The 17,214-nt window shown below is 41.1% G+C and overlaps 1 protein-coding gene and 1 non-coding gene across 5 annotated transcripts in view; both read right to left on the reverse strand.

Moving 5' to 3' along the window:
• The window catches only part of ANKS1B (ankyrin repeat and sterile alpha motif domain containing 1B), a 1,050,054-nt gene that overhangs the window by 481,822 nt on the left and 551,018 nt on the right, over nucleotides 1-17,214 (reverse strand). The gene's annotated exons all lie outside the window — the stretch shown is intronic.
• LOC118757674 (U6 spliceosomal RNA) lies at nucleotides 16,310-16,413 on the reverse strand. The gene has a single exon (XR_004995328.2). It is a non-coding gene; the product is annotated as a U6 spliceosomal RNA (small nuclear RNA).

A 17,214-nucleotide genomic window follows, 5' to 3' on the forward strand; every position in this document is an offset into this window, starting at 1 on the left:
TCTCACAGCCCGTACACCTAGCCATGCAGCAAATCCTGATGTCCCAACCTGTGAAGTATTCCTGCATCTGTCTATTTCTTTCCTGTCATTTTCCTTATGATGATTGCCATACACTACCACCTGGTCTCCAAGCTCATGCTGACAATTCTCAACAAGTAAGTCAGGACTGCCCTAGTATAGCTGTGCAGTTACATCAGTCCTCTGTTCAGAACTCTCCACTGATACTTCAGTTCACTCTGGGAACAAGCCAAAGTCTGCACACTCACCTATGAGGTCACATACAATCTTAGCACAGTGCAGACTCGCCATTCTTCAACATAATAAGCTCCTAGCATCCTCCTTTTCCTTTCCATGCAGTCATGTTAACTTTTTAATTTTATTTTTGGTGATGTTTATGTAGTTGAGAAGGATGCATGCCCATGTGAATCATGACTGGCCCAACCAACTCTTACTGTTGGGTGCTATAGCCCAGCCCTGCCTGGTCTACCCCCAGCTCTCATGTGGTTCAGGGGGTGCTGAGACCTAGTCCAGCCCATTCTACACTCACCCTGGCTTTTGTGAGCACCAGTGGGCACTGGAGCCTAGCCCAGGCTGGCACACCCCAGACCCAGTTCACATACATGCTGAGGGATACTACAGTCATGTCCAGCCTGGTTTACCACCCCAATACAGGCTCTTTTGTTCACCAGTAGAAATTAAAATGCAGGCAGGGTGTACCCTTAGCTTCCTGAGCAGGCCTGCTTTCAGGCACAAATTTTCTGCATGTCTATGGGTGCTTTGACCCAGCCCGGCATACCCCATTCCCTGTCCAGCCCTTGCCATCAGATGCTGCATTCAGGCCTGGCCGAGCCCACCCCAGTTCCAACTCTCACTGGTGAGTGTTGCAGCCCAGCCCTACACAGTCTGAATCTGTCCCCATCCCTGGCTTTCATGCAGACCAGTAGGTATGACAGCCTAGTCCAACATGGCCTGTGCTCCAGCCTGGCTCCTTAGTGTATGCCAGCATGCTATGGTTTGGCCTGGCTCTGCCTGGTCTGCCCAACACCCCTACCCTCACCAACCCCCCCACCGAGGAAGCCCACAGATTTGCTGACAAGTGGAAGCAATCTTGCCCAGTCTGACCAACATCTGTCACTGACTCATGTGCTCACCAATGAGAGCCACAGCCCATTAGGAGTGTTCCCCAAGCTTCCTGAAAAGGCCCACTCCCAGACCCAGATATCACGTGAACCAGTGGGTGGTAGGTCCTTACCCAGCATAGTCTGCCTCTTCTGTCTCAGCCTTTGTATGTGCTGGTGAATGTTGCACCCTATTCCTGGGTGTGTCTACAAGTGCTGCAGCCTGGACCAGAGTGGCCTGTTCCCAACCCCAATGCCCTGAGTGTCAGTGAGTTCCATAGTCATGCCTAGCTCAACATGTCACCAACCCCCAGCTCTTGAGCAAACCAGCAGATATTGCAGTCCCACAGGGGTGAGCCTATATATTCCACACAGAATCTGCCCCATACCCAGTTCTTTCACATGCTGCTTAGTGTCATGACCCATCCCCTGTTCCAACACTCACTGGAAGGAACTTCAGTCAAGCCCCGCCACGTAGGCCCCCCAGCCCTAGCTTTTGTGTTCATTGGTGGGTTCTGGTCAGCAGCAGTCGATGCTAACTATCCCATATCAGGTCTCTTACATGGGCATGTGTATTGCTTTGACCCACAAAGGTCCTCAAGTTTCGCTCTTTGGAATTTCTCAGTCTTAGCCACCTTGGTTACCTGCAAGTCATTCCTCACCTGCAATGTACTCCCTCAGCAGTACCCCTTCCCTTACTTCCCATACCCCCTTCCCTAATCAATCCACAGCCTCTGTGGCCATGAATGCATGGGTTCCCCAGCTTGGTCTTCTGGTGTACAGTATGCTGGCCTGGAGCCCTGGCCACCCATCCCAGATCCCAGAACCAGACCTCTAGCATGTATGCCAGCCTGGACGCTACTCCTCTGCCTAGCCAGGACTCAAAGCATGTTAATGAGTCCATAAGCCTAATCCATTAGCACACTACAACAGCATGCCAGCTGGGCCCTAGCATCCCCCTCACCCTGCCCACCTGTGACCCAAACACACAAGGAAGTTCCCAGGCCTGCTCCACTCCATAGGCCCCCAGCCCAAATCCCCAGTTAGCCACCTATCCCAGCCACCTAGGCACCTCTGTGGCAGAACCAATGGGCCTAGGCCAGTCAAGTTAACTTTTGCTATTCTTCCAATGCATTGCACATTTTTCTTAGTTGCAACATTTGTGTCTGTAGTTCTCTCTGCCTGGAAAGCCAGATGTTCCCCACAAGTGCTCTACTGGAGTATCTGTTGCTAAGGAGGCCTGGCTGTGTAATTTCCTGCAAAAGTGCTGCATGGATCATCCTATTGGAAAGGAAAACCACTCATCCTCATCACCTTCTCTGCTTGGTATTTTCTCCATGCCACCCATCAACACTAAACAACAACAACATATATTTTATGTATTTGTGCAACTTTCTCCAAACAATGTATTTTAGAGATCATTGTCCATTCTTTTTGCATCTGCATTCAGGGATTAGAACAGAGTCAGGAATACAATTGACAATAAACATTATTCAAATAAATAGAAGAAATAATATATAAATACTTGCATGGGAAAAAAATCCTAGAGTGATACGTAGTTAGCAGTTAATGGTGGTTAATAAGTCACTTAAAATATTTTTTTTACTATTTATAAACAGGTATCTTTATTACAGCCATTAGAGACAAGAGAGGAAAAAAGTATAATTTCAGCACAGTAATAATTAGCATCTTCATATTCCAAATATATTTGTATTTTCTTTTTTCTGTTTTCCATGCACATACATACTCTTCCAAGGAGAGTGGTATCAATCTGTGCTTTCAAAAGTTTTTTTTTTTTTTTTAAAAATGCAATATCACCTAAAAGTAAGAACACTTCATTTTAATGACTACATCATCAGTCTCTGGAACGCTGAAAGAACTGATTTCTAAATATTGTTGCTGTTTATAGAGTGCATTAATTTGAAGGATGTGTGTATGTGTGTCTATGTGTATATGTGTGTATGTGTGTGTATATGCATATGTGTGTGACAGTTCTTATAGTGGTTACTTTTTTTTTTTTTACAAAAATCATTTTAGCCCTGTTCTTTTTCAAGAGTAGCTTTTGATTTTTTTTCTTGCAAGTTAATACAGCTAGTATTACTGAGTGCCTCTCAGTTCTAAGTGCTGTAGACGTATTATTTCATTTCATTCCCACACTGCTTTGGAGTATCATGCTATTCACACATTTTACAGGTGAAGAGTCTAATGCCTAGGTGTTATTTGAGCGCCCAGGGTTTGCAGAGCCACTGAATGGTGGAGCAGCATTCATGCTGCTGGTGGTGACAAGGCGCTCATGCCCCTCACTTTTAAACCATTTGCATTGCTCCACTGAGAAAATTAGGATACCCACCGAACCCACTCCTCCATGCCAATGCTCTCTCTCGTGTGTGTGTGTACATGTGCATACGTGTGTATAAATATACACATACCTACTTACATATATACATACATATAATACATACATGTAATATTTATCTATTTTCATCTTGTTGAAAGGCAGAGTAAGAGAGAGACAGCAAGAGATAAAGAGAGTATCTCCTGTCTGCTGGCTCTTCAATTCACTCTGTGTAAATATAAAAGTCTGTCGAGTAGCTGATAAGCTTGTACATGATCTCAGCCTGTGGAAATAACAGCCAGGCCTGGACCAGGAGGAAGTCAGGAAGGATCCTGGAGCTCAATTTGGGTCACTCTCATAGGTGGCAGGGAACCAGCACTTACATGTTGCCTCTTAGGACTCATTAATGGGAACATTTTAAAAACTCATTAACAGTTGGATCAGAAGTGAAATAGCTGGGACTTAACTAGTACTCCAGTATGGGTTGAAGGAATCCCTATCTGAGGCTTAGTTCACTGTGCCACAACATGTGCCTCTCAAATTACATTAATCTGGGTGTTTTAATAAAGAATTCATAGTGTACTGTGGCATATTTTATATATTCTAGTCTCTTTTATTTCTATTATTTTATACTCGTCATGAGAAAAGTTGTTTGAACATGTTTTACATCTTACAGCTTTCATTTTACATTCCAGAATCATTCATATGAATACTTTCCTTGCCTGTTTTTGAGAATTTTACTATTATACATCTCTCGAGCAACTGAAGTATATTTTTGAGCAATTATTTCATGAAGTTAGTCCAATTTCCCAAACATACATACAAAAATGACTTACTTTCTACAATCATGGCACCTTAACTAGACACATACCTCCTGATCCTTGAGTCTTAATCCATTCCCCAAAAACTTTTACAGATGTTTCTCCATTCACATTTTGGCACTTTGTGTTGAACAGTATCAGATATCAGCATGAGTTTTATCACTTTGTAAGTTCTTTGTCATGCTGGTTCTTTACTGACTGGTCTTCAGATCCATAAGATTTTTTAACTTCTGTTACTTTCTTTCATTTTAAAACGTTTTATTTAATTATTTGTATTTTTTTTTTTGCAACCTAGAGTAACAGAGTCACTAGAGCGAGTTTTTTTTAGTGTCATACTATTTCTTTTCTATATTTGAGTGGGCAGCCAGGAGCTGATTGGGGTGGAAGGCATCCATCTGTTGATTCTTTCCTCCCAAATATTTATAACAGTAGGGACTGCTCCAGGCAAAAGCTAGTTCAGAACTCCACCCAGAGATCCAGATACTTGAGCCATCACTCGCTCCCTCCAAGAATGTGCATTAACAGGAAGCCAGAATCAGAAACAGAGCCAATACCGATGTAAGAGGCAAGTGTGCCATACAATATTTTAATCTTTGTGCCAAATACCTGCCCTTTACAGTTTTAAAAATGTTTTAATATAAAGAGAACATACTTTGTATATTTCATTAGTTCCAAAAAGACAACAATACTTCCCTGCCCCACTGCCCCAACCCACTTTCCTCCTTCCTTCTTATTCTTTTTAATTTTCATTTGACACAAATGTTTTTCAAGTCCATGAAGCCTTTATGATCATATAGTTTCAACTTCTCATAAATTACTCTCCTGCATTTACACGTCACTGGTCAACTAAACATTGTTGTGATCCATTTGATGTTTAGTGTTTTGGAAAATCCTTTGTGGTAAAAATAATTTTATTTTCTAGGATAACACTGTCATGATTCCTCATTATAAACCTTCCTTGCTAAAGTGCTATTTGATAATGTACAGTTATTTTCCCTTGTTCTCATTTTTGAAGAGGAATATCTTAGCTGGTATATTCTGGAGAACTAAGTTGAGTATTCTCAAAGATTAAGCACATTCTTCTCATCTCTAGGACCCATAAGATGGACGGAGGAAAAAAGTTAACTGTCAGTTCTGCTGTATTGTGCAATTCCAGGAATGTCCTTTCACAAAGCTCAAAGTGTCTCCTGTAGTTATGAAGAGTGGTGGCACTGCTCATGTCCAGTGTTTGTGGTTAGCTTAGAGCAGTGCTAAACAGCACAATATTCTCTGTTGTACATCTGCTCTGTCCAGTGAGGTAGCCACTAGCCACATAGGACTGATGTGTGTTTGAAATGTAGTTGGTGCAAATCAGGGACAGGATGTTCAATTTCATTTCATTGTATTCATTTAAGTTTTATTTTAGGTAGTCACGTGTAGGAGTTGCTTTTGTAAAGAGTGGCTTTTGTAAGGTCTCTAGAAGGGTGGTCCCCACAGACCAGCAGCATCAATATCTCCCAGAAAATTACTAGGAATGAAAATTCCCAGAATACTTGTGTGGGGGTACAACCAATCCATCTCTTAACAAATGCTTCAATAGTTCACATATTAGAGGAAGACCAGAACTAATTTAGTCACAAGAGGCAGTTCTTTTTTCTGCATTCTAATATCTCTTATCTGTATCTGAGTGAGCAGCCAGGAGCTAACTGGAGCAGTGTCCTCATTAAGAGCCAACTGTGACAATGTCTCCTCTCAGTCAGTTAAGTCAGGAATGAGCCTGTTACATGATGCTGGCTTGCTGATGCCGGCAGCTGCCGTGCTTCTCAGTGGGATGGTGTGAGATGAAGTGATGCACGCTCGATGGTGCTCCTTTCCTCCCTGGCCCTCACCTGTGAGTCCTGTCCATCACTGCCTTGGTGGGTTGCTTCATTACCCGTGTCAGTCGGATCACACTTTTTGTGTGTCTGCAGTCTAGTTCACTCAGTCTTCCATCTTGTAATAACTTTTGGGATCTGATATGCAACAGCCATTACTAATTTTCCATGCTTATATAGTTTTTTCCCCACAGTTTATACCTAATGGTCATTTCTGAGGGGTTCCAGAGAGCAATGGATTCAAGCTCCTGGCTGTTTTTTCTCCAGGAACTCCTCTAATACCCTTCTTAACACCTCATTTTTGTCACCTAATTGTACTCTTTCACATGTCTCATTTAATTCCCCACACATTTCAGTGGTGTGGATTTTATTATTTTCAGTTTACAGGTAAGGGGGCATGGTTTAAATGATCTAAAGAAGACTGAGTAGAGTTTCTGCTTACTATCAGTTCCCGACACAAAGAAAATGCTGGTTAGCATTTATATGGTCTTTGTCATGCAGCAAATACTGTATTAACAGTTTTGTCTCTGTTATATTATTTAAGTGATAAAATTTCCATTTCACAGATGATGAATAGAACCTAGGGAAGCCAAATAACTTCTCCAGCTTATACAACTAATCTGTCAAACTGGTCAGTTTCGGGCCTGGCCTGCCAGACTGTCACACCATTATGGAGTTCAGAGTCATGTGGCTAGCCATTAATAGGGAGAAGCATGAATCTGTCGTAATGCTCACATTTTGCTTCACTGTTTCCTAATGAAGTCTCCAAAAGCATCTAAGTCTCGAATTCTATCCCCATTCAGTCTATTTATTTCATATCTGTTGCATGCCAGATTTTATGTTTGATGCTGTGCTCCTGATGTTTTCTGGATTGCAGACCAACAGCCTTTGCTAAAAGGTTTGGAGAATTGCCTAGGTACCAGTAAACATTCCTCCCTTTTTTAGGCATATCATTCATGCGTACGCTTCACTAGCCTTTTAAGTAAAGTGTCATCTGAGCATGTGGGGGAAAAATAGGCAGCTTGAGGGCAACTCCGTGGCTTCATGCCTGTAAATTAAGAGCAAAAAAACCATTTCTAAATCGGCTGACATTCAAACATGTGCATTACTAGGGAGGGCAAGTGTCAAAGATGATCTTCCAGGCTGTTTGATATAAGTGATTCAGAGATGGAGGACTGCTTGCAATTGTTCAAGCCGTGAATTTTCCAGAGTCCGTCCTTCAGAGTCATGATCAAAATAATACCAAAAGCCTGACACACAACATAGAGAAATGATCTGACCATTAGAGATAAGTGTCTCATGTTTTGGTACTAAAACAACTTACATTTTTGGTAGTACACCATTATTTCTGGAGGATATTGATTTACAGCAGCTCAATCAATGAATTCAAGACACCCTGTGAGGCAGGTACCACTTCGTTATCAGTAAAAAAAAAAAAACAGTCTTTTGGCTGTATGTTTACCCCAGATACATGGATCATAATGAGACTTCATGGTGTGATGAGAGATAACCATGAAAGATTCATCACTCAGAGAAGAGTATAAAAAAAAAAACCACGCTACTAGATAGAACACATATTGTTAGAGAAGTTTTATGGGGACAGGCATTTGGTGCAGCAGTACACGGTCTGGGATGTATACCATCCCTACCAGGGTGTCACATTCTTCTTCTTCATTTTTTTTTTTTTTTAGGAAAGTAAGCCTTTTTAAAAATTTTAAGTCTTTATTAGTATTATTTTTATTTTATGATACAGTTCCATAGGCCCTGGATTTCCCTTATCCCCACTCTAAATCCCTCCATCCTTGCTGAATTCTCCTGTATTATTACTATAGTATAGTTCTTCACACACAGTCATACGTCCATCATTGTGGGCATGGACAATGGCAGAGTCCAGGGTCCTATTGTCAATGCATAGTAAACAGTTTCTTTGAGAGTCCATCTTTAGTCTGGAAGTAGAGATGCATACTGCATTATATCCTCACATCTGGATATGTTAGTCTCCATTACAGTTACTATACATCCCCTCATATGAAAAGCCACAATATGAAATCAACAACAGGAAGAAAAATAGAAATTTACAACACCATGAAGTTAAATAGCATGCTACTAGATATGACAGTCTCCATTACACAGCTACAATACATTCCCTTAAATGAAAAGCTACAAAACAAAATCAACAGGAAGAAAAAAGAAATAATGACACCATGAAGCTAAATAACATGCTATTGAATGACTAATGTGTTGAAGAACAAATGAAAAGGAAAATCAAGAACCTTCTTGCAGAAAATGATGCTACTGTATGATGTAGGAGTCATTGAAGAATTTAATCAGAAGAAAGTGTTTTTGAAGAGATGAAACTAACAAAAACATCAAAATCTATGAGACATAATTTTGTCCTTGTCCTGCAAACAAATCTGGCCGAAATGATTACTTTCTGATGGTGGTCTGACTCCTCCAACTCCTTCTCCTTCTCCATTTTAATGACATGCAGCAGCCACAGGAGCATCAGTGTGGCAGCAGCCACAGGGGCAGAGGCCTCAAATGCAGATGGATCAGCCACAAAGCCCTGACAGCCTTTGCAGCATGTCAGAAGGTATATCCTGATGCCATGGATGAAGTAGCCAATGTCCCCCTTGTACCCACTGAGGACAGCGAGATACTGTTGCAACATCTGTATAACCAATCTGCAGACACTAGCAACACAGTGGAAACTTTCTAGAAAGCCACAATGTAGTTTCCTCTGTGCTGCTGTTGGATGGATGGTCAGCCTTGATGGAGAAGGCCAGGAGGTTCGGTGTGTTAGCAACGTGGCTTTGCTGGCTCCCACTTTGTCTCCAATCTTTACCAACTGCACACTGCTGAGGATTTTAATGGTGCCTTTGGAGACGTCAGTGGCCATGTCAAAATCCCAAAAGAAGGAGGTTTTCTGAGGCCCCAGACCATTGCTCTGAGTTGACTCAGTGAGCTCACAGTGAGTAAAGGCAGCTAGCCCTTCACTGCCCAACAGCAGGTTTCTTATCACAGTGAGGTCTGCTGCAGACAGGTGGCAGGAGCTTAGCCAGGGCCAGGTGGTTTCCTAGATGCCTTGAAGGCCCTGCACATCACAGTGCACCTCTTGCACCTTAGTAGCACAGCCTTCCTTCAGAGGAATGTGCAGATCTGCTGCATGCACTTGGAACCTAGGCTGTCTGATCCCCCAGCAAGGCGCTTTGGGTAATCGTCTTCAGCAAATAAATGAACTTCCAGTTGCCCTGACTTCTCCGAGCATCAAAATAGTGCATGAGGATTGCCAGGTAGGGATTAAAAATGATGTTGTTCTCACAGGGATGCCTGGGAAGAGCCCCCGCCCCCTCTGCTTCTGATACACATTTCTGCTTACGTGTGCTCTAGGGACACAGCAGGCTCAACTATAATGGTCCCTGCCACTTAAGGTAGGAGACCTGGCTGAGGTCTGGGCTGCTGGCTCCTGGCCTTCATTCTAACCTACTCATGGCGGTTACGGTCATTTGGCATGACACAGGCATTATGCAACTACCGAACCGTGTGTCATTTTATTACCATTATCTTTGTCTCTAGTAATTTAAACCTCCAGGTCAGGCAGCACAGACTTAGTGGAGTCACAAATTGCAAATGGGCACAGCCACAAAAGAGGGGACCATGATGACACAGACATCATAGCTTACATCAGATGCTTTAAATGTTCATGGAATTAAGAACTTACGTGCTTGCTTTTCCCTCAGCTAAGATTCCCACTCCTAGTTATAATCAAGTGGACAAGATGCACACAAGGACAAGCAACTGAGGGCTTTCTGTCCCTCTTGTTAGAGCTCCAAACACTTGTGTTGTGTTTCAGCCTGAAGCCTGGTAGTGTTCAGAACATTTGAGTTACTTTGACATGACCAGTATTAGTCATTAGGCTGATATTAGTGCTTACAGAGATGTCTCCATCAGCTGCCTTAGAATAAACACATGCAGGGCAGGTGTTCAACACAGTCAACCTTCCTGCAACACACATGGAAGTCACTGAGCTTGATTCCTAGTCTGGCTCCTGAGTCCAACATAATCCTAACCCAACCAACTCCAACTCCAACCCCAACCCTAACCCTAACTGGTGAAGATACTAGCAAGCTAACAATCCCAAACCCTGGCTTCCTCCCTAGCTCATTCCAGCCATGGTGGGCATTTGGGGAGTGAAACTAATAATGGGACCTCTGTTTTATCTCCTTCTCTGATTTTCAATTACACACACACACACACAAATTTAGTTACCAGTTCTAAAGAGAAAAATTGACATACAGCTTTCAAAAATAAGAGTTCTTTTTACATAGCTATACCTATTTTTCCAAATTTACTGAGTAATACTGTGTGAGCAAGTTTTGAATACTCATATGAAACAAGGAAAGTATCTGGAATACAGTAAAAAGAACTCTCCAGGCAGACACACTTAGGTTTAAGTTCCATGTCAGCTAACTGCTTTGGCTGGATTAGTTGTTTCAGCAAATGTTACAGCCCACCGTCACAGCCTCATTTTCATCACTTCTTTCATGCCTTCTTCCACAAACCAAGATTATGACTCAGTTTTCACGTTATTTGAACATTTCTTTTATCTTTACATGTTCTGTCAGTTTTCAATGTCTATCACTCCTTTCTTTTTTAAAATAGATTTATTTGTTTTGAAAGGCAGATCTATACAAGGCAACAAAGACCTTCCATTTGCTGGTCCATTCCCCAAAAGGCTGCAGTGGCTGGAGCTGAGCTGATCCGAAGCCAGGAGCCGGAAGCCTCTTCCAGGTCTCTCAAGTGGGTGGGCACAGGGGCCCATGGATTTGAGCCGTCCTCCACTGCTTTCCCAGACCACAAGCAGTGAGCTGGATGGGAAGTGCAGCAGCTGGGACATGAAGTGGCTTCCACTTGGGATGCCGATATTGGAGGTGGAGCATTAATCTGTTGAGCCACAACACTGGTGCTGTCACTCATTTCTGTACATCCATTGTCTACCTAGTCTCCAAGTTTTAATGTTGTTCTGAGATAGGGTTTATTCTGTTTCTACAGTTCACTAATACAAAAAATTTATTAACTTTAATTTTTTATATGAGTAGTAAGGAGATAAAGAGAGCACGTGTGAGGCAGCCAGCGATGGGTTAATCTGTTGTTTGTGATGCCAGCATCCCATACTGCAGCGTATCTTTGAGTCCTGGCTGCTCTGCTCCCAACAAAGTGCCCCACCAAAGCACCAAGAAAACAGTGGATGACAGGTCAAGAATGTAGATTCTGACCGCATGTGGGAGTTCTTGATTCCTGACCAGGCAGTTATGTGTGTTAGGAACATTTGAGGAGTGAACCAGTGCAAGATGTCTCATGCTTTCCCTCTCTCCCCTTTTGTAAATCTAAGTATAAAAATTGAGAAAAAAAGTTAAAAGCACAAAATTAATGACTATGAGAGTCATAGTTAACAGGAAAGAAAGTCTAATGTTAACAGGAAAGAAAGGGGTCAGCATTGCAGGTTAAGCGGCTAACCATGACACCAGTATAGCATTTACATGCTGGTTTGTGCCCCAGCTGCTTCACTTACGATCTTGCTCCCTGTTAATGGCCTGGGGAAAGCAGTGAAACATGGCACAAATGTGTAGGCACCTGTTACTTTAGTGGCAGTCCTGGATGGAGTTCCTGGCTCCTGGCTTCTCCTGGCTCAACCCCAGCTATTTTAACTCTCTGGAGGGTGAATCAGCAGGTGATGGAAGATTTCTGTCCTTGTGTGTGTCTCTGCCTTACTCTGTGCTATAACTCTGACTTTCGAATGTATAAAGAGATTCCCCCAAAAAGACAGGCTAAATTTTTAAAATATTCTTCATGGTCTAAAAGGGAACCCAATTTGAGACAATTACTGTAACCTTTGAATAAAATAAAATTAGGGAGGAGAATAAAATTTACACTGTTTATCACTTTACCATACATAAAATCAGGTGTTACTAGTTTTGTTATTTAATGGTCTGACACAAAGCATTACTAATAAACATGAGTAATTCTATATTGATTTGAATCAGCTTCCCATTGAAGTGAAAACTCCTGAGTTATTTATAAAAATGAACCCTCTAATTCTTATGTGGGTAATAGTTCTTAAATGAACAGACGGTATTTTTGTGGTTTGGATTTAGTGCATAATTATTTGCCATGAGGGTAATTAGTTTAGACTATGTAGTGTTGGTTCAGTTCAAGAAAAATTATTTTTATTTTGTTCTTTTAAATTTTATTCTCTTGGTTGCACTTACTTGGGAAATTGTGGCTCGTAGATGAAAGAAAGACATTAATTGAGCAAATTATGAAATTCAGAATTAAATGTGTCTTATATAGAATCTCCAACATTGCCAAAGGAAGCGATAATTCCAAAATAAAATTGAATTTGTTTTGTCTAAAATCACATGAAAGAAATCCTTAGGGATTTATTAATTTCTTTGCGATGAGGTCAGTTTTCTTGTAAGAGATTTTCATTTAAATTCACCACTTCAAAAGCTTTGTTTATGGTTTTAAAAAGTATATTTTAGAGGAGCAATATCAGGGTGCACTTGATAACTCAATGGGACATTGTTTCATTTGAGATAAAAATAAGAAGGCTTTTCAGATGAGGACTTTTGGCATTAAATCAAATGAGAATGAAAAGTGAAGTTTTCATAAACTGATAGCTACGATATTCAAACTTGAAACGCATAGATAAAGTTAATTAACAGACCGGAGTGAAAGCAAAGTAGTCTGTAGTGAAACTCGAAAGAGGGCCACTTACGTTAGCTTATGTTCATGGCGTTTGAAGACATAATTTTAAAATTAGGTAACCCTTGATTAGTTCTTCTCACCCTGTATTTTGACCCATCTGATTTTCACTCTTAAATATTACTAAAATTGCTTCACTCTTTCCTACTCACTGTTTGCTAATTTTCATTACTGAGGTTTTAGTTCAAATGTCACTGTCTTGAAAATGCCAGTTCTGATCAACATGGTGGAATAGGGGAAGGACACATTTAAACAGATAGAGAAACATTAGACAGGGTGAAGCAGAGAAGGCACATTCCAGCAAATAGGAAAGGAAAAACTGATGGCAGAGGGGTATCTGGAGACTGATGGACACAGGAAAGTAGTAGATACAATAACTAGTGTTGTAGCTCCTGGTTCAGCACTCTACCTCCTGTGTTGCACCGTTGTCTGTACAACCTTTCTCCCACTTCCAGTTTGAGCAGTTCCCAGGATTAGGGAGGCACCAGCTGTCTTAAATAGCTAGGTTGTTGGTGGTGCTAATCTTTCTGGAACCTGCTGGCCATTAGGTCTGAGGGCCACATGGATGTAAGATGCCAAAGTCAGTATTATTTTCTCTGTCAGACCAGTGCAATGAACTGAGCTCAGTGAGTTTGCTCAAAGCTTAGCAATGTGCAACTCACTGTTGTTCCTGCAGTCTCAAAGCTTTTGCCACACTGTACAAAATGGCACCTGATGTAATATTTGTGGAGTTCTTGATCTGCTGGCAATAATTCTGGGGTCCACCTGGACTTATCTGGGTGGAACCTGTAGGATGCCATGTCATTGCAATGCACTGAGCCAGAAATGAGTTTGCTCCCAGCTTAGTGCATGCACAGTCCTGTCCCATAGCCTTTGCCTTCCTACACAAGATGGCACCTGATTCGGCTCTACAGGGAGTGTGGGCTATGAAAAACCCACCCTGGTCCTGCACCTCCTATTTGGGAGCTTGGCTCTGTTTGTGGTCCTGATCAGATCAAATGGACCAGCAGGATGGGCAGTTCTTTCTCTGGGTTCACCCCCTGGGTTCCCAGTGAATTTCCCTTCCCACCTGGTTGCTGGTAGAATTCTGGCCACTAGTGGATCTCAGATCACTGCTGTCTGAATGCCACTGAGGTATCTGGTTACAGCAACACTACACACTACAGATGTGAGGATATGGTGCTGTATGCGTCTCTGCTTCTAGATCGAGGATGGATTCCCAACGAAACTGTTGGATATATCATGACAATGGAATGCTGGACTCTCTGCCATTGTCCATGCCCACAATGATAAATTTATGACTGTTTATGAGGAGCTGCACTGTTGTTATGATATGGGGGAACTCAGTGGAAGTGGGGGACACATGGGGGAGTATAAGCGAAATTCTAGGGCTTATAGAACTGCATCATAAAATGATAATAATAATAAAAATAAACAAAAAATGCCACTTGAAATCATGAGCCTGGTGCAGTGATATTATGAGCTAATCCCTCTACTGGGGCATCAATATCCCCTATTAGTGCAGGTTGAGTCCCAGGTGCTCCACTTTCCATGCAATCCCCTGCTTATGGCCTGGGAAAGCACCAGAGAATGGCCCAAGGTCTTGGGTCCCTGTACTGCTTTGCCTCCTGGCTCCCAGCTTCAGATTGGCACAGCTCTGACCTTTCCAGTGATTTGGGAAGTGAACAAGTAGATGGAAGATCTTTCTGTCTGTCTGTCTTTTATTCTTTCAAGTGAAATAAGTAAATCTTAGAGAAAAAATAACGTAAAGAAATCACTGTTCCCGCCTTTAGCCTCACTGACCCCTTACTCCTCCAGTTACTTTATAATATTTCCTACCTCTAATATTATTTGTATAATATTACTAATATATTATTCTCTATATATAATGAATATAATATTATCTAATATATCATTCTCTAATATCTCCTACCTTCTCCAGTTACTCTTTAATATTTCACTTCCCTGTTTTATTTTTATCAGATTACTTATATTTGTTAATTTATGCTGTGTACTCCTCTTCCTCCAAAAGAACATACATTTTTATAAGGGCAAGCATTTCATCAATTGTGTTAATTGCTGATTTTCTAGTACCTAGACTGTGATCTGGCATGTGCAAATCAGTGAAATAATGTCTCTCTGGGGTGTTCTAATTCAGGTCTTTACAATGTCTTTTCTGAGCAAGTAGAAGAATGGCCTATCTGGCCTCCTTGACATTAACTTTACCTTTTTCAAACCCCTTTCTGCACTCCTTCAGAATTGTTCATTGTAGTGTAAATCGAGTCATGCCACTCCAGGACTCTTCAGTAGCTCCTCATTATCAAATGAATACTCCCAAGATACAGAGTCATATGTGTTATCATCTTAGGTGGTGCAAGGAAAAATATTTTAACATATGGTTATGTGTTATTTATTTTCATGTGTTTTTTAATAAACTAATTGAGTTTCCTGATTTTACAGACATTAAGATGAAGGAAAGAAAAACTACAAATCCATTGATAAACTAGAAAAAAGGGCTATTTCCTTAAATGAGTTTTAAATGCACGTATTTAAAGGGTAAAGCACTATCTTCAGTTTCACAGACTCTTTGCCACGTTTTCCTGCATGATACACACTACTTCTTGCCTTGCACCGTATGCCTGGACAGAGTCCAACCGAATGGAACAGTTGCATTCATCATGTCCTTTACCTCTCTCTTCAGTTCCGCCATCTCTTCTGCCCCAAATGCCTTTGCCTTGCTCCCTTCATTCTACAGCCTTCCTACCTTGTCACATTTTCTCATTCACTCACTGTATTCACTCACTGACAATATTCACTTACTAGTAAGAACAAGTGGTTAAACTAGCTTTGTCGAAGGGATTCATGAAAAGATCCTGGTAATGGGGCCTGATGAAACTCGTTGGTCAAAAAGAAGGATGAATCATGCTGAAGGGAAAGATATATTAGGTAATGGGTGGAGAAAAGAGTTGAATTTTTTTTATTAGAAATGTTACAACTCTCCAGAGATGGTACAGTAGCACATATTTATCAAATTAAAAGTTTGTGTTGGGTGGGAGATTAACAGTAAAATATGCAGTCATGAAACTTCCAGATTGTCAGGTGTTCTTTCTTTTGTCTACTTATTAGTAGATTGAACCTGTGCTTTTAGATGTTTACCTGAGAAAACCTCAAAGTGACCAGGCTAAATGACTGGTAGGACCTGGGTCAACAATCCTCTAAGATTGGGATAAAGACTGTGGGTTAGCAACAGGAGCGCTTAATGGGAGATCATTTGTATAATAAGCAGACAATGTAGATTCAGAGATTCGTAAGTCCTCCTTCAAACAGACTGCATTATGATACTATTCCAGTTGTACACCATGACCCTTAATGAATACAGTAAGAGATGGAATTGTTATCCAATTTCACAAAGCTACTACGAGAGTTACACAGTTACATTTTTAGCCTGTCATCCTTGGACTGGGGCCATGCTAATCTTTTCTGTATCATTTCAGTTTTAGTATATATTCTGTGAAGCAAGCAGCACTTTTAAAAAATTAATTATTTATTTATTTGAAAGATGGGGAAAGAGTAAGGGAGAGAGAGAGAGAATATAAATGAAACATCCTTTCCTCCACTCACTGACTCGACAAATGCCTATAATTGCCTTGGATGGACCACCCTGGTCTCCCACATGGTTGGCAGGAACCCAAATATCTTGGGACATCATCTTAGGCCTTCTCAGGTACATGATCAGTATGGTAGATTGGAAGCAATGAATCAAGGATTCAAACTGACATGGTAATATGTAAAGAAAAACCAAAAACCAAACAAACAAACAAAAAAAAACCACATTGCAAACAGTGGCTTAACCCACTGTGTCACAATGTTCATCCTGCAAAGGTTACATCTTTGTTAAATATGATAGACAAGTCACTTGAAACTAGGGCATTCAGAAAATTTTGTTCATGTTTAAGCAATAATATTTTGGAAGCCAGGCAACAATTTTGGGAATATGGCAGAGTAGGGAGTATCATAAATCAGCTTTTCAACTTAGAAAAAAATTACACTGGTAGAATATGTCTGGTATAATTTTTGGCATAATTATTTTGCACCTTTAGAGTCTACAGAATTTTTGAAACTTGCAGGGGCTGTTAAGTAAGTTAGTAAATATAGCCAATTTCAGTTCTAATCACATTAGCAGCTGCCCATTCTCTCCTTTTAACCCCATGACATGCACCTATGCACCTGTTCTTGAAGCATTTCTAAAAACAAAATAAAACAATAGCAAAAATATCTTGGATTTGTACTCTGGTCATTAATTCCTACTTCTGATTAGGCAA

This window comes from Ochotona princeps, chromosome 15 (assembly GCF_030435755.1).
Source record: "Ochotona princeps isolate mOchPri1 chromosome 15, mOchPri1.hap1, whole genome shotgun sequence".
NCBI lineage: Eukaryota > Metazoa > Chordata > Mammalia > Lagomorpha > Ochotonidae > Ochotona > Ochotona princeps.